This window comes from Coturnix japonica, chromosome 3 (genome assembly GCF_001577835.2).
Source record: "Coturnix japonica isolate 7356 chromosome 3, Coturnix japonica 2.1, whole genome shotgun sequence".
Classification (NCBI taxonomy): domain Eukaryota; kingdom Metazoa; phylum Chordata; class Aves; order Galliformes; family Phasianidae; genus Coturnix; species Coturnix japonica.
Genome location: NC_029518.1, coordinates 90,388,712 through 90,414,358, shown reverse-complemented (window position 1 = coordinate 90,414,358; position 25,647 = coordinate 90,388,712). Strand labels below are relative to the sequence as shown.

General features: G+C 37.0%; 1 long non-coding RNA gene across 1 annotated transcript; it reads left to right on the top strand.

Moving 5' to 3' along the window:
- The first annotated feature begins 308 nt into the window (after window positions 1-308).
- Window positions 309-2,345, top strand: LOC107312195. Its single transcript, XR_004306500.1, has 3 exons — window positions 309-449; window positions 789-923; window positions 2,264-2,345. It is a non-coding gene; the product is annotated as an uncharacterized LOC107312195 (long non-coding RNA).
- The last annotated feature ends 23,302 nt before the right edge of the window (window positions 2,346-25,647 follow it).

Below are 25,647 nucleotides of genomic sequence, written 5' to 3'. Positions count from 1 at the left end.
CTATGATTTGATAATTTTCTTAGTTGTAATTTCAGCTGGGTAAAATTTTTTCCATTTCCCATTAATTTCTAATTTTCCTTCTCATATCACTGAAACACAGTTGTAGAGGTTAGAAGTGACCTCTGAAGATCATCTATTCCAGCCTCCTGCTAAAGCAGGGGGGGCTGTAGTAAAATTGTTTTGCTGGGATATTTCAGGCTAATCATTTAAGACTTGGGTTAAGATTGCACTTCTTTAGTTATACATTAGCTAACAAAGCGTTTAGATTAGGGACAGTTAAGCTACCAGGAGGTCAGATGTAATCAAAGTATACACTTGGTTCACTTGAAGAACTGTTTATCAATGTAGAATTGTCATTGTTGAAAGGTGCAAAAATAAGGGAAAGTCTATGGCAAAGGGAAGACTTCTGCTTTCTAGAGCTCTTCACTACAGCCCTGGAAAAAAATAAGGTAATAGATACCCAGTGTCTGGGGTGATATTATTGGAAAATTACTTCAATTTTAAAGTTTGTATGATTATCTTTTAAAAAGATAATAAAATGAATAAAACACATAAATGCATGTTTAGTTAATTAAATTATCCAGAAACCATCTTTTATGGCTAATCAGTTCCTTTATGTGAAGACTTCAGAAACAGTTGTTATTTCATGGATGTTGTGTTGAGGGACATGGTTTAGTGGAAGCTATTGGTAATAGGTGAACGGTTGGACTGGTTGATCTTTTAGGTCTTTCCCAACCTTGGTGATTCTATGATTCATTGCTACTTTAACACAGAACTTTTTAAAACAGCCTCAAGAGCTAACGAAGAATGAATTGTTGGCTTCTGCCTTATTTCATCTCTGCCACAAGACTGGAAATGCCTCAAAGTGAGAAGTGCTCATTTCCTGAGAGTGACCTCAAAGCAAAAGGTTCAGTTAATTCTAGGTAAAAATTTATCTCATCTAATCTCATACACAGTGCACAGAAAAGTTGCTTTGGCTACAGATTTCCTCTAAAACAGCTACTTCTGAATAGTAATAGAAAACTTCTCTCATCTTTTATAAGCACTATCTTAAACTAGTCCACAGAAGTTCATCAAATAAGAAGTGAAGAGACTTTCTTGGATCATTAGGAATAGTTCACTTTCCTCGGCAAAAGAGTTCCTGATCAAATGAGGGGATCTGATAAATGATTAAAAATATCGAAAGGGGGGTGGGAGGCAAATAGATGAGGCTAGGCTCTTCTTGGTAGTGTCCAGCAACAGGACAAGGAATAACAGCCTAAAACTTGACCATATGAAGATCGTATGGAAGAACTTCTTTGTCATAAGGGTGACAGAGCACTGTAACAGTTTGCTCAGAGAAGTTGTGGAGTCCCCAGCTATGGAAATAATCAAGACCTATCTGGATGTCTATCTGTGCCATCTACTGTAGGGTACCTGCCTTAGCAGTTTGGTTGGACATGATGATCTCTAGAGGTCCCTTCCAACCCCTGCAATTCTGTGATTCTGTAGTCTCTTAAGATCCCTTCCAACACCTGTAATTCTGTGAATTGATGTTTCTCAGAATGATAAGACCCATAAAAGGACCTTACCTGGTGAAATTACTTTTTTTGGGAAAGTGCTTCTCACTGTCAAGGTAAACAGTTTGAAATAAATCAGCAGAATTAATATATGGCCATAAGCAAAGCTACACAGTTACATATTCCAGTTACTAGTATGTACTTCCATTCTTGATGCCTATTTTTCTTTTATTCCTATCAAAGTAGTAAACTGTTTATGCATTTTATTGAAATTTTTGGTCTATTCTGGGGAATACAGGGAAAACAGGATTACATTGAAGAAAAACATATAGAACAAAGAAGCGTTTTCCTTCTGTCACTGCACATCCACAGGGAAGAGTAATTTGTGGAAACATGGAGATGGAGGAGTAATGGATTTCTCTGTCAAAATGATGAGTGAAAGAAAGAAGTAATTACCATTAATGCACTTCAATTATGGCTCAACAGTTTTTTAGCTTTATGTTCCCATTTAATTTTCATTTAAAACAAAACAGTTGCCACAGACCCAGAGCTAAAAACAGAAATCCCTTTCAGCTACTGGCAAATTAGCTAGTAATGTTCTTATTATATAAGTGGAGGGAAGATTGGTTTCTTCCAGGCAAACACAGGAAGTACTTGTTTGTTTCAGGCACTACTCCTTCTACCCCCAAACTCACAGTTGAACTTTATTTCCAATGTTATAATCAGCTAAGCATGATAATACTTTTTTTCTGGTTCCTATTTAGCTTTCAAAGCCCTCACAGGATTTCTGTCATGGATCAGTGGCACCTTCCAGGAGGGAGTGAGGTCAGTGGACATCCTTGGTATACAGGAAGGTAGTTCTATTAGAAAAGGGAAATGTTTTCAAATCCCTCAGATCTCAAGCTACTAAAAATAAACTAATGAGCCTTAAATTAACTTTTTTTTTTCTTTTTTTTTCCTTTCCACAGCTTTTCCAAGCCAAAAGAAAAGTATTTATTATCTGAGAGTGACACGCAGGAAATTAGACTTATAAATTGTGTTTAAATGATTATAGTTTCCAACTTTCCTTAATTCTAATCTTAATCTACTGTGAAGTGTATGTTTTAACTTCAGTGTGTGTTATTGTTTTTTGTTGTTGTTGTGTTTTGTTTTTGTTTTTTTTTAAATTGGTTCTCATTGCACTGGGTGAAATATTTGTAGTGGGAGGGCTCCTGAAGATACATGCTGTAGGAATCACCTTGATATCCCTATTCAACTGTCTGCTAGAGCAGCTGCGAATAGGTCCATATTCAGTGTTATTTACCTCCAGTAACTAAAATGATTTTGATAAATTATCTGCACATTTCAAATACTCCGGAATCAAGTCAGTGTTGGGATACCAGCAAACAAATTGATATAATGCTGAGTATAAAGAGATGGGAATTTGTGTGATGAAACCTATCCTTACAGTGATACCCTAACACTGAATTTCTGCCCGTGTTGCAAGCTGGAGTGCGAAAGCAGAGTGATCTTGTTTGCACAAGTATGAGCCTCTTTAGCTTTATTCTACTTTCTGGTAGAGCCACAGATGATTCCAGCTGGGCCATGTTTGATCCACACACATCAAAAAAAGAACTTCCTCCACAAAGTACCTTTGGGTTAGGGTTTGTCTGTCCCAACAGATATTCTTGGTGAGGTCTCCTTTTTGGAGGGATGATGAGAGAATTTGAGTTATGTTTTGCCAGCTGACCTCATGAAGAGAAAGTGGGCTTGTTTTATTTAGCACTATAAAAAGCCTGAATACAGAACAGAATACAGTTCAAATCCTGAACATCAGGATCTTTTTTAATGGGTATGACACAAAAATCATAAAATCTCTTTATTTCTGTGTTGTGTTATCTACTGCTACTGAACTGAGAGAGAGCTAATGCAAGCACTTAAAAGTGTGAGTTACTGTACAGGCCTTATATTAATCGGTTCACAAAAAACACCAAACCCCAGATGGGCTGGCACTTCCCCTTTACATTGACTTTATGGGCAAAGTGTTACCAGTTTGCACATCACAAGCCATCTCTCCAGATTAAAATGGAGTGAATGATGTAAGCCATAGGCAGAGGAGGACTCTGGAACTATAGCATTCAGTCCTAGAGAAAAATTGCAAATTAAGGCATGTCATAGAACACAACAACCAGAAGACTTACTACAGGTATCTAGTAGCCACAAAACACATACAAAACTCATATTCCATTCAAGCAAGCTTCAAAAAGTCAGAATTACTGCTTCTTCAGACAGATGAAGGTGAGTACAAGACCAAGAAGCTGTCCGGAGGTTTCCAAATCTTACTAAATCTGGAGCAAATCATAGTGAATAGGAATAGTTCATACCTTGGGCTAAGGACCCAAATGTCCTCTTGGGACATTTTTGCCTTTCAATTGCAATCACTAATGGCTGAGTCCCACAGAATCATCAGAGGGAAATTTAAATGAAATCCCTGCAAAACAGTGTCTGCAGAACTCCATGTACTGTCTAAAATCCTTTAAAATCCTTTTAATTGAAAGCATTGAAGAAAGTCTGTAACTTCCAAATGTCAGATCACAGCGCTGAGCCATTTGCAATGACATGAACTTGATAGAGTGGGTGAGATGATCCCATTGTTTCCCTGTGAAGATTTGTCTTTCTTTTTCCTGCCTCTCCTCTGAAGATCCTGGCATTTCTTCCTCCACCTGTAGAGTTCCTGGAGGAAACTGTCAATATTTCATACTAAGTTCAAACATACCATGTTTTTATCCTAAAGTTTATTTATATTTCTTGATTACACTTGTTCTGGCTCATTTCCTTTGTTTCATTCTTGCCAGAAAACCTTGCTAGAGTGCTTGTCAGTTATTAATAAATTAAGTCAAACAGTAGCAAGCATGGTTCAACAATTCTCGCATATATTAATGAATGCCATTTTCATTGTTAGGAGAATTTTTGGTCCATTTTCAGATCAAACACAATTTCCAGCCCTTTAACATCTGTTTTTACTATATTTAGATTGGCAAGCAAACAAACACAATGAAAATGAGACTTAAATATACATTCTCAACAGAAGATGCTGATACTCCATCAACAAATGCACTTTTAGGACTTTTGCATAAAAATGAAAAGAACAACTGATTTTTTGTTTTGTTAATGAATGATTTTTCATAAAGTTATGGATGGTGAAATCAGAAAGAAACAGTATCAGGCACCATTAGATTAGGTTCTGTAAGAAACTAAGAAAAAAAAATAGATCAATACTTTGTCACAAAATTCTAGGAATGGCCAATCCACTGCTGCGATTGGTGAATTATTCCATTTGGTTATAGCAATTACATTTAAAGTTAAAAAACAAAACAACAACAACAAACAAAACAAAACAAAACAAAAAACAACCCACATTTCTTTTCTGGATGTACCCTGATTTCACTTCAAACTTTTGTGGTTTTAGACTTTGTTTCATAGCTCTCATTATCAAATTGGTGCTTGGACATGGAGTGTCCAAGGAAGTAATCTCCAGCGTTTATTTAGTTATCTGAAGACTTTCACAATATTATGTAGATTTCACTTTCATCTTTTCTTTGAATTTTGCACAGTTCATCACCATCCATTTTGGACTGTAAGCTCAAGAAAACAGAAATGAATAGACAAGCCTTTTCTTCTTCTTTTGGCACACTACTTTTTGCCTTTCTCTGTCACATTATGTCATGATTCTGCTTTTTATGAAAATAATATTGTAAGTGATAGAAACCAAATCTCTTTTCTGAGATTTTCTTTTCTTTTCTTAAAACAACAGAGCACTGATCTCTCTTTGTAAAGACAGATTTTTCGATGTGCCCATCTCCCACCTCAGGAAACCTCCATGAATGCAACATTGCTGAGTAATGGTTTTACTGCTGCAAGTCAAAGTAGATTGCTTTCCTCTGCTACACTCACACCTTTGACTGTATGTAGATTTACTTCTGCTGGAGAACAGCAAAACATTTCTTTCAGACTACCTTAGTCTTCTATCTCAAAGGCTCATGTTTTTTAAATCTAGAATAAATCACTGTAGTCACCTGACCCAACAGCTGTTATAGTATTAAAATCTATTAACAAAACAAAATTGAGGCAAACGCTATCAGAAACTGAGAAAAGTCCATATCCTTGTCCTTGACTAGCATATTCAAGACACCTGGCTTTCTGAGGGTTACTGAAATTTTCTATGTCACAAAATTTCAGGGGTTGGAAGGGACCTCATGAGATCATTAAGCTCACCCCCATGCTAAAGCAGGCACAATAGATTACACAAGTGTCCACATGGGTCTTGAATATCTCGCCAAAAGGATACTTCATAACTTCTCTGGGCAACCTGTTCCAGTGCTCCATCACTGTAATCAAAAAGTTCTTACACATGTTAATACAGAACATTCTATGTACAAGTTTTAGGCCATTTCTCCTTATTCTATTGCTGCAAATCACCAGAAAGAGCCTGGACTTATCCATTTGCCTCCTACCTCCCTTTAGATATTTATAAGCATTTACCAGATCCCCTCTCAGTCTTTTCCACAGGCTGAACAGATCTGTGTTACTCAGTCTTTTTTCCTAAGGGAGATGCTCCAGGCCCTTTATAATCTTTGTTGTCCTTCACTGGATTCCTTCTAGGAGATCCTTGCCTTTATTGAATTGGAGAGCGCAGAACTGGATACAGTAGTCTAAATGTGGCCTCACCAGGGCAGAGTACAGGAGGAGAATCACCTCCCTTGACCTGCTGGCCATGTTCTTTTTAATGCACCCCAGGGTGCCACTGACCTTCTTGGCTACAAGGGCACACTGCTGGCTCATGGCCAACCTGCTGTCCACCAGGACCCCCAGGTCCTTATCCACAGAGCTCCTCTCCATCAGGTCAGCCCCTAACCTGTACAGATGCATGTGGCTATTCCTCCCTAGGTGCAAGACTCCACGCTTGCTTTTGTTAAACCTCATCAGGTTCCCCTCTGCCCAATACTCTATTCTGTCCAGGTCTTATTTTCATGGATATCTTGTTCATGTGAGACTGTTCCTCTGCCGGATGGATAAAGTGGAAGGCAGCTTCTCAGTGTTTATGTAAATAGTTCTAAGTCAGAACTTGAACATATGTGTCAAAAATGCTGTAAACAAAAAAATATTATGCACAGAGAAGGCATGGTATGTCATTAGCAAATTTATGAATTAAATCTACATTAGGACAGGTAAATGTGTTCATACTGTTATTGATACAAAATGATACAGGAGGAGGGAATGAAAGGGAAGACGTAGAACATTTTTTTTTCCATTGATAATTTCACTCATTTTTGAAGTTCATATAGAAACTCTTATAGTCTATTTCGTCTTATCTACTTGGACAATAACTCCCTTTTATTAAGTCTTTACAGTCTTCTTCTTCCCTGGAAGGTAGTATTCATTACTAATACACTGCAAAAATGTTGGATCTTGATTAATTCATTGTATTCATAGAATGTTTTCTTGTCAAATTCACATATGTTATCTGTATTAATAAAGAAGAACACAAATTTCCCCTTTAATGTAAAAACGTTAGTGAGTCCAGGCTGCCCCAGGTCTGCTCAAGAAGAATTTGTAGCTGTGTATGTAATATAAGTTAAACATTGGCAGGTGGGTTTCTGGATACTGAAATGTGTCTTATAATTTTACAGTTTAAGAGCAATAAAAGACTTTACCCAGGCAAATGAGTAGTGTCCTGAGAAGTTTGGGATTTAGAATATGCCCAAATAGTATATCCAGTGAGTAATTTGGGTGTACAACATAATTTTAAAGGGCAAGAGATTTTAGTCCTATGGATGCAAACCATTCTGTGTCATTTGGTCTCAGGAACAGAGAATGGTACCAGGAACATCTAATTCACTTGTCCAGATGTATTTTTAGCCTCTTTGAAAGCTGAACACTTGCATTGTTCTAGCAGACTCTGAAATTCATGGACCTACTCAAGTGAACAACTATTCCTTAGCAATTGCTAACTGTATGCAATTGCCAATGTTATGTCAGGAATGCGTTTAAACATCTGAGACCGCCTGTGCTTTGGTCCCACCAACACAGCCTAAGTACACATTCGAGTATCCTTTTAACAAAAATGCTTCTCAGATTACATTTCTGACTTTTACAGTGTCAACTATGCACTTATAGAAAATGACTGCTGAATTCTGTAAACTTTATTTCTGGAAAAACTAGATGGGAGTGATGAACAAGCTGCTCCAGGAAGAATTCAGCGCCTTTTTGAATAATCTATTGAACCTTTGAGTGCTCTTAAGTAGCAGTAGCTGACAGTTCCAACTGCACTTTCTAGACCTGAACCAGATGACTTATTAAAGTGGTATTTTGTTACAAAAGTACGTCCCAGTGAATTAGGAAAACATTTAGTTTGTGTATGTGAAGATTTCAAAGCTAAACACTGCAGCTGGTCTTTAATTTCACTCATTCATATGCTAGTATAATTGTGAGGGCAATTTAAAATGCAGTACTTTGGGAAAGGAAAACAACATTTTTATTTATGTTGAATTGAGATAGTCTGGCTTGGAAATAGGGAGGACAGGTTGTTTCCTCAGTTGCTTTGTGCAATAACATGGGTTGGTCTAACGAGTAATGAGGACACCATAGAGAGACAAAGCAACTTCTCAGGTTTCCCTACTCAAAGGGAAGTGCGAATGAATTCAAGAAAATGAACAAGATCTTTTCCAGAGTGGGTGATAATGTTCTATGTTACCAGTAATACCTTTCCTAGGGTCTGCCTAAACTGTACTGAGGCAGTGTGTATTTCATAAAACATCTCAGGAAGTATGTCTTGAAGTTGTGACTGATAAATTGTTTAAGAGAAAAAAACTCTTTTATATAACTCAAATCTAAAGCAGAAACACAACAAAAAGGGGTGTATCTGGGGTTTGTTTTTGTTTTAACACTGCACTATGAATTCTTAAATTCTACATAAATTCTTGACTTTTTTCTCAGAACAGCTCCATGACTTTCCAGAGACTTTGCTATTTGTTCCTTTTGCCAAGGACAGATAAACCCAAACTCCAGGATCCAAATGTTTGAGATTTCAGTGCAAATTTCTATGTGCATCTACTTTTATCAAAACTTTACTGCAGTGGGGCTTTTTTCATGATTATGTTAAAAACAGACCTCTCTGTTATGGAGTATATGCCATTTCATAGAAGGCTTCTGCAAGCTAGGTTTTGTCATTGAGATTATCGTGGATGAAGTTATGGCATTTCAATCTGTTCGAGAATTGAGAGAAAATTCTGGTTTTCCACTATTTTCTGCTTTCTTCCTACAAAAGCACAAGACAGAGTTGTCAAGTGAACTCTCAAAACTGTAATGAGTATTGCTTTCTTCTAGAATCATCATAGTATTGCTCAGGTTGGAAAAGACCTTAAAGATCATCGAATCACAAGAAAAAGGTGTTCAATGAAATCTTCAATATTTAAATAAACCAAGAAGTTTCACTTCAATCTTTCTTTATATTTCATACCAGAATCCTGCCCCAGTTCACTGGACTGTGGCTGCTGACAGTAACAGGAAGGTTTAAACAAATCTTTCTTAATTTTCAAAGCAATAAATAGAAGTATGAATGCTGTGGTGAGTAGGTTTGACAAATTAATGCTCACTAAACTAATTATATTGCCCTATTAGTGTCTGGTAATCTTTCAGTCATTAAAATAATAATTGATAATCTGAATTTTTAAAATCCACAGTATGATACAGACTTGAGAAGGAATGTAGAACAGGTTTTATCGGAGAGGAAGAAGCATAAGAAATATTTGCACAAATGCTTATGACCACTGGAGATCTGCAAATGACAGAAAAAAAACTACATCCTTTTCCTTCCAGCTGACCAAGAGAATCTTTTTGTAGGTGTCTCATTTCTTCTATGTACTCCAGTATTCCCTCTGCTTATCCTGCTTCACCTGATTGCATGCTTCAATGAAGCTAGATAAAGGAAGATGTTCCTACTTTAGGTATTATAATCCTACCCTGGTTTATTGCAACTGCATAATAAATAAATAAAAAGACTTTGGAATCAGATGGGTATTTTAACTGTAAATTAAGTTAATTATTAATTAATTAAAATAATTAATTTTATTAAGAAAAATAAAATCAAAATCTGTCATGAGACTGCTCCAGAATGTAACTTTTCTAATTACAATGATCGGTGCACTGAGCTCATGCTGCGCTCCTAATATGCAAGCTCACAAGCATAATGCAGTTCCATGGAACCACCAGAAGTCTGGCATGGTTTGGTTCTCCTGTGTATATTCCACTCAGATCTCAACAGACAACTGAGCTACCACCATCACTGCTGGTGTCTCTCATTAGCCTGCACAATTCATTTCACAGCAGTTAGACTACAGAACTGCCAGGAAGATACATTTTGTAAGGTAAGGCTTTGTTTTGCAATCTTAACCAGATGTTTTCTGTAGATTGCAGCCTGTGAGCTTAGGGCTTAATCAACAGGATATCCAGCTCCCTCACCTTGTTCTCTCATCCTGTATGAATAGGTGTTCATCTGACCAAAGAGATAAATATGGACTAAGTGGTATGAGAAAAACAAAAGGTAAAGGAGATATTTCCTCTCCCATAATAAATAATAATAATAATTTTTAAAAAATTTAAAAAAAAAAAGTAAAAAAACAAAACAAATCACATAACAGTCAGTTAGAAAATGCTTGGGAGGATTTACACCATGTGTGGCATCAGGAAAGACAGGAATAAAATTAAGTATTGCAACAGTCTCATTTTCTCCTGTTTGAATCTCTACATGAGTGCTTTAAGGTCATCATTCTCACACTGGTTAAATTAGGCACCTATAAAGTGTCATTAATGGAAATATTACCTTTAATTTAGCTTGGAAGAAAGTGATTTATTGTAGCGTGCTAAAAGATAGCATTTTATTAATTGCCAACATGGTTTATAGTACAAAAGAATGAGGCTTTTGAGCTCTAAATGAGTGTCTAGTTTCTTTTCCAGGAGGTATTAAATCCCTTTTAGCAATGATCATATTTAACAGTCTGCCATTTATCTGCTAACTGAAGTCATACTTATCATTCCTGGTTATCTCCGATGTGCCAGCTAGGCACATTTAGGCACAATCTGAGTAAGTGTTTACAAACTTAGAAACAGCTAAACAGGCTTATTTTTAAATATATGACTTCATTAGTGGTTTCCAAAGATAAATGCTGCTCCACCGTTCTGAAAGGCTTGGCTCAGATGAAGTCAGATAAAGCGCAGACAAAAAAAACAGTATGATTCTACAGTACACACAGACCTGACATTTAATTGTTGTGAAGTTTTTCTTCCTCTTTACTTAAGGAATTTGTGTTATTCTTCGTATGTTTTCCACCAAAACAAATGCTTCAAAGCTTCCTTTTTCGACAAAACAAAAATAAACAGCGTCAGCTCCCAGCCCAGCATGCGAGCGGCCCAACAATAAGCAGCCAATAAGGTGCATGGGATGGAGCAAAACCACCGATAAGAAAAATATTTTCAGGGACTGCTCTGAACTTAACAGCCCAGTCCTGTTCCCATTGAAAGAGGTATTGACACACCCATTAGGAAAAATAAAAGAAGGCTAAGTGATGATTTGATGACAATGGAGAGACAAAAACGCTCAGCTTAGAGGGCTCTTTGTTTCTAAGGGAGAAGCCACAATGGCCTTCCTGGAAGTGAACAGCTGGAAGCTGGATCTTGGCAAATTCAAAGGAAGGGAGCTTTCCTCGCAGTGAGGGTGGTTAGGGGTGGAGACAGGCTTCCAGGGGAAGAATTGCATTCTCTAACTTCTAAAGACTTTAAATTGAGCTCAGTGCTGTGCTTTGTCCTCGAATGTGTGACTGAAAGGTTCTTAAACTTGTTACATGATCGTGAGGATTGTTGATGTTTAGGAGGAGCATGAAATAGAAGACTCTTCTGATTCCTGCATCTATGGAAAGAGGTGAACGGCTCCTGTTCCTCAGTGCTAGGGTCTGCACGAGACTGGGAAAAGTAAATGTCCCTTTTGGCATTCATGCATATTATTCAGTCAAGAGCAGATAAGGACTGTCTACATTAATTACTACGGTAATACTAAAATAATGCTCTTTTAATCACTTTTAATCTATTTCCATCACACTTCTAGCACTACTGCATGGTATAACGTTTTCTTCGTTGGTTCAACGAGTGCGTGGCACAGCTCTCAGCTAAAGGAGGATGCTGATGTTTAGCCATTCAATGACTTGTTATATAGCTGTTAAGTGAGGCATCTGGAAACCAGCAAAGTTCACCCAGAGGGCAACACATCCCATATAGGTTGCATACCTCTCTTAAGATGCATAGCATCAATCTGAAAGTGAATATTCTTTGTCTTTGATTGTAAAAGGAGATATAACTGTGAATAGATGCCTAAATTTCGGATTGCTAGTGGGAGGTAGGGCAAATCTTGCAGTGGATATAAGTAAGTTCTCAGCACAATAAGCAAATACTGGCAGTTCCATCAAAGTCTTAAAAAGAACATAACTCCCCAGTAAATAGTTGAGATCTAGGATTCTAGGCTGTGTTTGAACAAATCGAATGGAAGCACGCAAAATCTTTTCCCTTAAACTAGTAACATCCCACTTCAAATGTCTCAGAAGAATAAAAGAAATATAAGTAATTATATGATACATATCACTACTAAAATGTTCCTTCTTCAGTCTGCTAATAATCAGTATAAACCACGAGCACAATATTCCTTTATCTTCATTATTATCTCAAAGTGCATACAAAAACAAAAATAATACCATGGATAATAAAATTATCAAGATTTTTCTTTAAAACAGCAGTAATATTTCCTTTGATGATATCATAGTGCAAACCACTCGCTATTTGGCTAAATGTTTCTTTGTAAAGTATTGCTTCTAATTTTTCTAGTTCTCTTTAGTCTTTCATGATTCTAAAATTGAAGCCTATCTTTGGTGCAGAGCCTTTATCATCACACAAATCCATTTTATACAGTCCCAATGATGTAATCCCGACCATTGTCACCTATTTCTTGAATACCACCACATATCTGATTCCTCTGGTTCCTTCTTGGCCTTTTGTTAATCTTTATAATTCATGACTTTTCATGAAGTATTTGAAACCATTTCAGAAATCCCACTTTTTTGTTCTGCCTTACAGCACTTTGTATTTTGAAACTGATATTTTAGTGATGTTTCTGAATCTTCCAATATACTTCTGAATCCAAAAAAATCGGACTCAAAAGCCATGAGCCCTTTAAAAGCTTGTCAGAGTAAAAAAATAAAAAATAAAAATCATGTTTTAGTTGTTGCAGTTATTCCAGATTAAAATAGGTAAGTCTTTCACAATGACACACTAATTAATGTTTGGTTGTTACATTAATTATTTCTGTCTATAAGTTACACTACAGTATTTTCTATTTATTTAAATATAATGTGCTAGCAAGCAGCTAAACTTCTTAGTTTCCTAACCAACAGAAATGTCCTCACAATTTCAAAAAGAGTTTCAGCCCAAATTAAATTCACCAGAAATGTGATCTCAATGAACCTGAAACTTCTTGCGAAATTTGTCTGAATTTAACCAGTTCACTTTTGATGATCTTCCCCTCCACTATGGGGAACAGCCAAAACAAGAGCAGGGATTCAACTTTGGCTTTTCAGAAAACGATTTGGCTCCTTATCTTCCATCTTACTGACGACTGATGGTTAGAAGGGCATGTTTCTCACATTCATTCTCAGAATTCTTGTTTACGTGGCATAGCCAAATATTTTTTGGACAAGATAAATGTTGTTTCTTGGCAGAAATTTGAACAACGGGTGCCAGTCTATCTTGTAGGAAGCCAATCAGGCTATGGAGTCATTATTGCCTCTTCGATGCCTTGTGCTATAAAATTTTACTGTTCCATGCAAAAAGTATAACAAAGAGTTGGAGCTGTAAAGCTTGCAGTTAGCACTCTCCGCTGGAAAGCTGAAGGAAGAAGGATGTGGCATACCACAGTGAATTCTCTATCTGCTGATCAATGAGGTAAAAGGGACCAACAGACTAGTTCATTAATCCCACTCATTTTCTTGATTTCTCTCCACAAGCATTTCATCAATCATGAATAAAGCATTCTAAATGACATGAAGGAATGTGGTTTTACTGTTTCCTTTTTATAATAAGAAATTTTAAATTCTCGTTAGTTTAATCAAAATCATTTACTTTTATTGGTTAACTAAGAATGTACATGAGTTGCTCACTTGCTTGTTATACACAATCAGATAGAATCATAAAATATCTTAGGTTGGAAGGGTCCTTAGAGATCATAACTGGTCTCCAACCTCAATGCTGTGGGCAGGATTAAACAAAAGGAAAGGTTTTTCAGTCTGTGCAATACAGAACAGATCAAATAAATTATCTGCTTGTTTTTCTTAAGTGTTTTGGAAAATACTAATTTTCAGAACCTCTGCTGGAAATCTTTTGAGAAGGTATTTTCAGCCTGAAGGATCTCTTCTAAATTGCACTTATAATTAAATTTAAGCATCTTGATGTCTTACTCTGTTACTAACAAGCAGAGGTTTTGGATAGGAGCTTTCAAAAATCAGTAGACATGGAAAATGAAAGCATATTTATAACATTTTCGTGAATGTCGAATGATTTACACACTGGTTATTAACTATTTACAGTGCTTATATTTAGATGATGAATGAGCATCAGTTTAGATATTGAACAAAATGGTGAAACTCCTTTCAATTTTAGTTGAGTCTAGTGAGTAAGATGTAAAGGAAAAGTAGGCTAAGAGGAGGGCAGAAATGGAAAAAAAGAAGGGGGGAAAGGGGAAGGGGAAGGGGAAAGGAGAAAGGAGAAAGGAGAAAGGAGAAAGGAGAAAGGAGAAAGGAGAAAGGAGAGAAAGGAGAGAAAGGAGAGAAAGGAGAGAGGGAAGGGAAGGGGAGGGAAAGGGAAAGGGAAGGGGAAGGGAAGGGGAAGGGGAAGGGGGGAAAGGGGAGGGGAGAGGGAGGGAAGCGGAGAGGGAGGTGAGGGGAGCGAGGGAGAGCGGAAGGGAAGGGTAAGGAGAAGGGAAGAGGAAGGGAAGAAGGAAGGGAGGGAATGCGGGAAGGGAAGGGAAAGGAAGGAGAGGAAGGGAAGGAAGGAAGGGAAGGGAAGGAAGGGAAAGGATAGGGAAGGGAGGAAGGAAGGAAGGGGGAGGTAGGGAGGGAGGAGGGGAGGGAGGGAGGGGAGGGGGAGGGGAGCGGAGAGGGTCGAGGAGGAGGGGAGGGAGGGAGTGGAGGGGAGGGGAGGGGGGAGGGAGGGGAGGGGGAGGAGGAGGGGAGGGATGAGGGAAGGGAGAGGAGAGGAGAGGAGAGGGGAGAGGGAGAGGGAGAGGAGAGGTGGGGAGAAGGGAAAATAAGGGAAAGAGAAGGGGAGGAAAAGGTATAAAATGTGTTCGCTATCTAGAAGCTGTTGATACTGTTTTATTTTTACAAATAGTGACACACAATAGAAATACTTCATTCAGCACTATGGGACATCAGCATCTGGTGGCAAACAAAGTAGAAGAGAGGAAGCTTTCTACATGAGTTATTTGTGCTGACCATTCAAAGCTTCAACCTACAGGAAGATATAAATGTTTCAGCAAATGAGAGGGTAAGACTAAAGAGAATCAACAAATCTAAGAAACACCATATGTGCAAAGACACTCTTTTGTGTAAGGTTGTGTCATAGAGGGATATTTTAATGTGTAAGGAGGTGTTGAATGTGGTGCTTTAGGCAATAATGTGATACAGAAACTGTTTCTATTTATATGGAACTATTTCAGTGCCTCCAGGACTAGAATAGTCATCCTGGGTTACTAAGGTCTGCCGACCCGGAAACTTATGAAAGACATTTCTGTTTGGAGAGCCCTTTGGAGAGGTTGCTCAAATTAGTTGACATCTTTTTGAAACAAGCAGCAGTTGTGTGTGTAAGTTGGAAGAAAATACTGTGTTTCAATCAATGCTTACTTTCTCATGGGAAGAAAGTGTGTGAACAGATCAGAAAGGCACAGAGCCTTTGCATCTGTGTCAGGGCAAACGAAAGCTGGCAGTCAGGTTGCTCCCCTTCTCACAAAAGGACAAGTTGAGGAAGGTAATTACAGTTTAATATTTACAACAGGATGTTTGAAGGGAGCATTTAATTATCCTGCCAACATCTATTCAAATAAACATGAGGGATTTAGAACATTTTTGGAGCTGCAGGCTTAAAAGAAATCCCAAACATTCTGGGGCTCTAAACTCTTAGATCTCCTGTGCGTTGTAGCGTAGTAACATGTTTCTATTGACATTTCGCCTTATACATAAAATGATACCTGCCCTAGAGAATACAGCAGTGATATGCCCTGCTAAATCGGTCCACTTTCTCCTCTACCCACTGACTGGTACCTATATCCTGCCTTCAAACTTTACTGATGAATACTGTTTCCACTAAACACACAACAATAGGTGAATGCACCTTTTTTGTTGTCTTAATTCCCATTCAAAGCAAATCATTGGCACATTTTGAAAATGATGAAAGATTCTGGTCATTCTTGTTAGGGTTTAAATCATACTGCAAAGAGTTATTTATGCCACTTGAAATTGCCAGTAGAAAATGGCTGTATAAATACCTACCTGAAAAAGAAGTTAATTGTCTCCTTTGCATATATAGTCACACATACACAAAAAATATGTATATGTGTAAAGATTATCCTTTTAAAATAAATTAAGTTTTAAATTAAAAAAAAAAATAAATAATAAATTTGTTTTGTAGTATTGGTTTATCTGTCCAAATACCAAAAGTATTGGTTTATCTGTCCCTCTCACTTACAGTGTCTCTCTCAATCTCTGTTTGTTTTTTTAAATAAAGCCTTGTTCTGTTCCCACATCGTCCTCAAAGTTTGTACAGAACCAGGTGAGTGAAGCTCCCAGTGCAGGTTGGTTCTGCAGTTACTACCAGGGTGTTAGTGATGTCTAACAAGAGAAGTGTTACACAGTGCAGTCAGTCTTTCCTACTGAAATCAGCTGAAAGTGTCTCATGAAACACTATCACTTTTGACATAAAACACAGACAGCAGTCATCATTAAGTACACTGTGAGTGAACAAGCTTTGCAAGATGATTTTGTTGAGAACAGAGTTGTGAGTCTGACAGAAAAACAAAAGAAGCCAATGCAGAGAAAGGCCATAAAGTCAGACACAGTGAGTACGTGCTCAGCAAATCTGGCAGGGAACACTTGGGCAAGAGAAATAACTGAAAGAAGTGGGAAAGAGTGAATAAGGATGTGATTTGTTGGGGGTTGATTTTCTTTTATAATTGCAACAGCTAACAGGCCTCAGGTTCTTTTATACTAACTACTCAGAGCAAATAGCAATATTATTTTAATTGCCGTTAAAAGGAGTTAAGGAGAGCACTCATGTAGACCTTAATGTTAAAAATCAATATCTGAAAATTCAGTGCGGTTCTCCTATGCCCTGGTAGTTTAAGCATGAAATTCAGTAGTTCAGATAAAAACACTAACACCTCATGGTGTCTAAATTTTAAGAACCTACCAATTGATAAGATTAATGTGTTACTGATCTTAGACATCATTTTGGGCTCAGATTTGCCAGATCTTATGATTGCTCAGAAATGACTTTATAGATTAGGCACATCTTGTCTAACAGTTAATGGAAATCTAATTCTATGTTCCCCAGAAATCAAGGAAATGTAACATTTGAAAGGAAAAGTGGTACACGGCGCAGAAGAGTGAAGGCAAGATGAAGATCTGGAAATTAGGCAATTCTACTGTTTTTGCTATTGTTGTGCCCTCTCAGGTCATAAGTATATATGGTGGTGGCTGAGTATACACATTCTCTGGAGGTCAGGTAAGTGTTGATAATCTTTTTTTTCTTTTTACCCTACTTGAGTAGCTCCAATGTACTTTAAAGCTGTGAGAGTTCCATAAGCAACAGATGAGAAAAATGAAGGAAAACCAGAGAAAAAAAGATCAAGGCAACAGCAAAACAGTGAAGACCTCTGTAAAACTGAGTGGTTTAGACATGAGTTCAAATCTGGTCACTCATTTAAACATTCTTCTGAGTTTTCTCCTGTGTATGTGTGTACATGCCTGCATATATCAGACTTTTCTCACGAGTTCTCTGTATGGGTTGCAACAAGGAAAGTTCAATTGATGGGTCTTGCGTGCTCCTTCTAATATAGCCAGTTTTACTTATATCTGCCACACCTTAAAATCAGTTTTATGTGTATATAATACCTATTTACATAGGTAGGATGAATGATGTCTGGTTTTGTTTATTGCAGTCATTACAAGTATAAAAGTCTGATTATGAATGAAATGGGGTGGAAGTCCTTGTAAGGGAAGAATTCACTTGTGCAGTATCCTTGAAAAGTCATTATGTATGGGTTAATGGGAGCCATAGCCTTGAAATCATATGCATTTTCCCATTTGTTAAGGATATTTCTGGCACTTTTAAACTCTTATGTTTCTGAGATACCATCCATTGTAAAAACCCAGTCTCTGTGTTTTGTTTTGTTTTATTTTGTTTTTGGTGGCTGTTTTGTTGTTGTTTGTTCAGTGTGTGTGTGTGTGTGTGTTGCTGTTGTGTTCTCTGTGGCATGTGGTTTGAGTTTTAAGGCTTATTTCCTTTTGGTCTAATGAGCTTCTGAAAGTGATTAAATAGAAGAAAAGCAGGTTAAACCAATGACATTTTACCAGAGCAAAGAGTATCAAATCTAGTGCCTGAAGAACTTATTGTATGTTTCTGAGATTCCTCCCAATAATTCTTGAATTAGACATAATAAGCAGAAACTTCAGGCATTAAATGTTTACCAGACAGTGTTAAGAAAAATGCAAGCAATGATCAGAAAAAAATACTCTTACATACTCTACCCAATCATCTTTTGTGTGTCTGGCTCTCCATTTCAGCTACCTGCTTCTGTTTTTATTCTGTAATATGTTTTTATTCTGAACTGCCTTCAAGCGTATAGGAACTCTAGCCATATCTAAAGCTCAGTTATGACCACTCATGCAGACCTTAATGTTAAAAATCAATATATGAAAATTCAGTGCGGTTCTCCTATGCCCCTGGTAGTTTAAGCATGAAATTATTTAGGGTTAAATCCTTTCTAACTGGTAGTTCACTGGTGTTGACCAGGATAATGAGTAGTTCTGACAACCATCTGTTTACCCCTTGGTTGTTGTGAACTTATGCCTGTGTCCTCATTGTGTTATTTGTTGTTATTTATTAGGCTTATTGTAAAAACTATTGTGCCTTAACATAAATAGTTGGTCAAAATACTGAGAAAAATAGGCAGTAAATAAGCATTAAAAAATGACTAACATTTTAAACAAGCATCTTTTCATTTCTTTTTCTTCTGTCATCTTTAAAATGAACTTCTTGAAATAAAAGCATGATTTTCAAAAACTACATTTGCTAGAGCATCTTTTATATCTCTTACTGAGCTGGATAGCTAAGTAAGGGAATTGAGGAGGTCTACATTATTCATCCCTCTCCCTTGACTAAGATGCACTCCTGTAGTCTCTCCTTGGACATGCTGGAGACCACCATACACTTGCTGAGAAACTTAGCATAAGCATGAAATTAATGTAATTTATAACTGACATCTGAAAAATAGACACTTTGTTTGAGAGGTTATTTGGAATTTTTCTGTAGAGAGAGACATAAGTCCAGTGGAAGAAGATTAATCCAATCCTACGATAGCAGTCTACAATTCAGGGCCTAAACTGACATTGAGAAATTGCTGTCTCTCCAGTGCCTTCAGATACAACAGTTCAAAAATTCATGCTTTACATGCCAAAAGTTAAGCAAGATGAATCTCATTTTTGCTTTTATTTTTAATGATAAATCTGAAATGTTATTATATTAGCTTCAGTTTGAATTGGGATTCCAACATTTCTCATTTTGGACCACTTATACACAGTATTGTGGCTTTTTTACATACATACTAAAAGTTGCATAAAGTAAAATAAAAGAATAGGAAGGAAGTAAGCCACCTATGTAAAAAGCAAATAGGCATTCTATCATGATACCAAGTAAGACTTTGGCAAGGATGCAAGTATCGAGACAAGATTGCTTTCATACTATTTCATTCTAACTAGAAATATTTGGCTTGCCATCTTAAATCTGATTTTTCATGTCAATAAGTGCTAATACAGAAAAAAAATGACTTGAAACAAAAGATAAATAAACAAGCCCTAAATGCTATACAAGAAAATATAAATCACTTCCTAGCTAATGGAAAGAATAAGAAGCTTTGGTAGGAAAATTTTTCAATTACTGTCATTAGAGACTTTTTTGTAACTTCCAATGAAGCAACTAGTTATGGCACTGTCAGCTGATGGATGAATCTTCTGGTTTATCAGAAATGATTGCTGCTCTGGAGATGTTTCCATTAAGAACAATAAAGTTTTACCAAAGGCAATTTTTAATATGTTTCATAACTTGTGTTGTCCTGAAAAGGAACAACAAAGCCATTCCAGTTTGTAGTTACACCCATGGATGCAGGAACTGAGTGAAAGGGTGATCTGGACATACTGAAGTCAATAAAATAACATTAATTTTAGTTAGTGAAGTTCAGGCATCACAGGTAGTATTAAAAGTTGTTTATACCTTCTAGAGCAAATATATGTATTTTAAAAACCAGTCCAACACAGTAGCTAGCCCCACAGACAGAAAAAAGCCTAATTGCATTAAATACATTCTTTTCGCTATAGAAGTAGAATTCGCTCTAGGTGGTTTCATTCATCTTTTCCTCTCCCTCCCACTTGTAATAGAAGACAAATAGCCAAAATATCTGCTGATCACATTCCACATACTTCTGTCAGCAGGAAAAGTAGAATTTAGGATAGAGCCCGGATACCGAGGGTGGTCAAAACCTCCACTTCCAGGATTCAGGGATGATGGAAAAGAACCCCCTGCCTGTCCTCCAGGGTGACCTTCCATTTGAGCTGTCGGGTTATCACAGATCCATCTGTAAACAAAGGATAGCAGGTTCCCTGGGCAGTGTCAGGATCACACTCAGTGTGACACTGTGTTTGGATGTTCAAAGAATCCCTCTCTCCTTGCTTTCTTTTCCAGGCTTAATAAAGGAACTGCTAAAACCTATGTAGCCTGATAAGATGACAAGACAGTCTTTTAGTGTTATTGATTGTATACAAGAGGTGGAATGATGAATTATTTCCTATAATGTACCATGAGTGGGTTTCATCTTTTTGAGAGATGTTCTTAAAATTCCTTATATGAATTCAGTTCTTAAACTTCTTGCAGGAAAGAAAAGGTCTTCATTAGGCCAAAGGGCTGGAGTAGAGTAAATATCTTTTACCTGATAACAGAAGGGAGAGAACATTCAGAGTGCACGATCTGAGAGGAATAAAGATGTATAGCATGTAAAATAAACTCTGGATTGCTATCATGAGAATGCTGTCAAAATGAACCAAGGGGACAAATTGTGTGCCTCTGAAGGCACTCCACGTATAATAAACTTCAACCTTTCACCACCGTACTTCATGTCTGGTGGCACAGCTGACTGACTGAAGCTTTTTTTCCCTCATTAAAGAGAAAAACAATTTTATGACTCGGAAAAAGTAGTACTGCTAGCAGACCATAAACATTAATATCAATCATATGCAGCAGAGTAAAATACAGAAGATACTGTATGTAACTACCTTTGCTAACTGCATCTACACCTGCCATGTCTTAGCAAAATGTCTTAGAAACTTAATTGAGGATGTAACATAAAGGATTTGCCCAATAAAGTCATTGAGAAATATTTTCTTATGTATTTATTGTGTGAAATAATCCAAGTTTAAGTTTAGAACTTGAAGCAGTTTTTGCAATATAGATATCTTAATAAGAAGATTTGTGGAATCATTCTGTAGGCTATGGCTGTGACTCAAATAAGCTACCAAATAGGTACTCAGAGAGAAGTGAGAAAGTCAGGGAACAGGGAGGACTGAAGATAGGTCCAACCTGAGCTATATACCGAGTAGAGGTTCACTGAAGAGTTTCAGAAATAAACTTGGGAGTGCAACTATAATATGTAGATTTCTTTTTCCAGAAACAAACATCAGAGGAGAAAATCTCATTGTCACTAAGGGACAGTACTGGGGAAAGTTTGATGTAACCGTAAATTAGGCAGGAAATTTCTACACGGGTGGAAGGAAAGATGCTTTCTTTTACATGCAGGAAGGTTTTTTATGGGTTCAGTTCACTTACATACATAAGTTCTTTTACCTACTGTTTATTCTTATTTAACTACACATTCAAAACTTAATTTACATATTGTTCCTGTAGCTCAGATGTCAAGGAGGTTATCTGGTACCTGCAGACACTTGATCAGAGTTTGCTGATGAAAGCATGACCTTGTTGTCTAAATCTGTCACCCCTGTGACTCTACCACCATCGTTGAAGCTGCCAGCAATGGTTTGTCTGTAATGAGATTACTTGGTGGTTTCTTTGTCAAGCTTGTTTTTGTTGACCTGCCCAATGTGAGGCACTGTCTCTCACTAGCAAGTCAGTAAAGTATTGTATACCAGTAAATATATAATGTCAGAACAAAATAAACACCAGGGAGTAGGACATTCTGATAACTTTCAGAGCCCATGCAGAAACCCAGGCTCTTTATAGTCACATTGAATGTGCAGTGTGAGTGTGCACTGGGGATGAGAACACTGAGCTATGGGGAGAGCTGTAATCCACCCTCCCCAGGAGTACTTTCTCATTATATACTGCTTTCATTAAATAGCTCATGCTGATATACCCGTAGATACAGTTCTTTCTGAAATGGATCTTGGCAGAACTTGACATCAAAAAGTACGATTTGTAATTTTTCTATTGGTTTTAAATTTGTAAATTACTTTTACATTTATCTTTTTAGTCCAGGGTTTCATGTATTCACAAGATTTATTCCTCCATGTCTTTTCAGAAAGAATGGTCAGGCAGTGGAACAGGCTGCCCAGAGAACTGGTGGAGTTACCATACCTGGAGGTGTTTAAAAAAGGACAGAAGTGGTTCTGAGGGACATGTTTAGTGAGCAATAATGGCGGTAGGTGGATGGTTGGACCTGATGATCTTAGAGGTCTAGTCCAACCTTAATAATTCTATGATTCTAGGAAAAGTTGATTAAAACTGTATCTATGCATGGAATTCTGGATTAAGAACCAAAAAACTACATTTTTTTTGCTAGCTGTTTGGCAATACAAGCTGTCTTGAACCCTATAGTACATTTTTTCACAGTGCTAAATTATAGAAATTAAAAGTTTTTCTGATATTGATCCTTGGCAGTGAATGAAAGGTCAGATAATCTCAATTATGGGAGCACTGGGCTGAAAAACACGTTAGGTCACTATAAACTGCTGTTTAAAGGAGAAGTAAATCTCAAATCTCTTGATAATACTGAAGACATACTTTAGATTTATTTACATATCCTAAGGGAAAGATCTACATAAATGAATTATAGGGATGATCTAAGCAATCAGCTAAGACTAGAATTAAAGGAACCTAAAAGTAGAAAAATCCTGTCCATCATCCCCTAGTACTTTCCTAGAGACTTATTCAATGAAGTAGAATAAAAAACACATAGAGTTCTACATTACATACTCCACAAACTCCTCACGCAGTAAAAAATATAATAAAATTGAATCTAGATAATTACTTTTACAAGCCACAGGGTGCCTAAGCTTGAATGATTAACGCACATACATGTGTAAGGGATGAAATTACCCAAATCACATCATATGCAAACTGGAATTGTTACAATCACATATTCTTTCTTCCCTTTCATAAGCTATATAACCTCCTAGCTCCAAACAGTACCATATTTGAGCACTTAGATGCAAGACTTAATTATTTTTTAGGCATTACCAGATTTTCCAGTAGAATTCATGTTTGTTAACAGAAAAGTGGAAATCTTTTTTTATTAATGAAAGAAATCTCCATTCCATGAGTAAATGCTAAAACAAAATCTTTTTTTTCAGGAAGGTATTTCTGAAAAAAAGTGTAGTGTTTTAAATGATAGAAATACTAAAGAATGTAACTGTTTTAATAAAATCTGGAGTCAGTACTTGAACTATCAAAAAGTGTTCTTGAAATTGAGGTTGGTGACGCATGGTGGCAGCCTGGAAGTAGAAGTACTGAGTCAGCTGCTGGCTGGGAGCACTGGTGTTGACCAGAAAGACAGGATTTCTCCCTTTACTGCCAAATCTGAAGCATTTAGACACCCCCTGAGACCCTACAGATGACAGATCAGATTCACTGACAGATTTCCTTTTTGAGTATTACATAATTAACAGAATTCTTCATGAAAATGATGGGTGGAGTTATGGGAGTGAGAGGAAAACAAAACAGGTGGATGTTGTTCCCTGTGCTCAGATTGTTGCAGTGGAGTAATGACTCATGGAGGAATATGCTTAGGCAGCAAGGATGGCAATGATACGTATATGGTTCACATAGAAATGAGATGATATCCATATGGCCAAAGACATGAACATTGACTCCTGGTGTGAGCCGTGCAAAGGCTGATCTTTGCCTTTGGTAACAATGGCAAAAGTAAGACAAGGGACTATATCAGTGCACAAAAAATACTGAGAGGTGTTTGGTCCCAGAGAGGATTTTCAAAACTGTCAATCAGAGAAGAGTATTCAAAGCCAATCTTAGCGTGTAGCTTTACTGAATGCTGCTCTGGTTTTATGGTGTGTGCCGTAATCTCTGAATCTGATGTATGAGTTTGTGCATCCTGTCACACATCTTTGCCCACGTTTCTTCTTCCTTTCTTTCAGTATGGAACTAGTAACTAGCTTCCAGCCCATACATGTCAGTCCGTGTGCTGCAATAAAAATTAATTAACAAATCATGTGCATAAAATGCTCCCTGTCATGTAAAATTTCCCTTCAAAAACTAAATGGATAAGAAGGATCCTAATTAAGAAAGTTACTTCAAATTTGAAGATGAAAACTATCAATGAAACTTTATATATCATGTGTGAACATTTCTGTAATAATAAGTTTCACTGATACTTCAAATTTGAATTTCATGCCTGTGTCGCCTGTGTCCACAACCTTGGCCAGAAGCAGGCTGATTTCTCAGTGAAGAAAAGAAACAATGAAGTTCAAATAAGATGAAAAAGTCTTTTTATTTCCATGTGTATTAACAATCTTTTATTCTCCTATCTCTAGCAGCAGCAGAAATACCGAGAATGATGGATAAACACTTGGGTGGCATATTCAGTAGTTGTTGACAGGTGGTGGGAAATATAGCACACCATAGTTCAACAGGTGCAGAAAAGTTGTAGTACTGAAAGACAGAAAAATAATCAGAATCTTGGTTTTAACTCTGTATCTTCCATGTCCTGCATGTAACTTTTCTTTTCTGCTAGTATTAATCTTTATGCGCAGAATGAAATACCAGAAAGTGATTGTCTGATTTATATACTCTCTGTAAAGCACAACTGTACTGTGTATGAGACTTTTTGGAAACGAACATTTTGATCAATGGACCACTCAACTTCTCTTGAGTTTCTTGTCTTAATCTGCGGATCAAAACCACATCCAACAGCAAAACCACATATGGAAAAAATGTCTGTGTGCCACATACATTTACCTAAATATTCCAAAACTAGTAATAAAAATATCACAAAAATGTCTTCAGAAGTGTTATATGTATTCCCAAATTTATTACTTGCATTGATGTTACAGACAGTTCCTGAAGCTACGGAGTTGGCTTCTATACTTTCAAAATTTGATAACTAGATTAGTTATTCATCCTGAAAGAAGATGAAGACTTGTGACATACAGCATAGTTGAAGAAAATATTTTAAAATATAATAGATAAATAGATACATAAATGTGTCAGTCAGAATCCCAGACTAAGTGGAGTGGCTTTACAACTGCATGATTTGAAAATGTATGAATTATCTTTTTATTTGTTCTCCCAATAAAAAATATTCACTTCCCATACGCATGAGAATCATATGGTTTATATTTGGAATTCTTAGAACCAATAAAGCAAATATCTGCATTTACAGATCCTAAGCAAGAAGTGTTTATTCCAGACCACGTCCAAATCAGCAGAGTTTCAGGCAAGAACAAACAGTTTCCTTTGTGAACAGTGACCCTGACTTGCTCAAACATTTTAGTACTTCTTT